Raw genomic sequence first — 363 nt, 5'->3', positions numbered from 1 at the left:
GCAGCTTCCTGCAGGAACTGGCAGGAGTTCCACTGCCAGGAACCAGACAAAATGCTCTTGGTCAGATTTGGCAACAGAGCAGGCAGTCCCTTGTGCCTCGGTGATCACACTGGGAGCTTTTTCTCCCGTTCTTTTCAAATACTGCCCTGGAGACTGAAATGCAAAATTAGCCTGGACCAAACACTTCTGGTGAAAGAAAAACGGAGTCTCAGTTCCCCCCTGCGCCCAGGTTTGAACCTTGCCCAGGCCCTGCCGCACGTTCCCAACGAGGAGCTCTAATCCTCGCCCCATTCCCTCTCCCGGCGGCTGAGCGCCCGTCGGGGCGGGGGAGCGAGGGCCACCGGCCCGCCCTGGGGAGGAGGC

Source organism: Corvus brachyrhynchos, unplaced genomic scaffold, assembly GCF_000691975.1.
Source record: "Corvus brachyrhynchos isolate BGI_N302 unplaced genomic scaffold, ASM69197v1 scaffold116, whole genome shotgun sequence".
Classification (NCBI taxonomy): Eukaryota; Metazoa; Chordata; class Aves; order Passeriformes; family Corvidae; genus Corvus; species Corvus brachyrhynchos.
The sequence above is the reverse complement of the archived record's forward strand: the minus strand, read 5'-3'. Positions refer to the sequence as shown.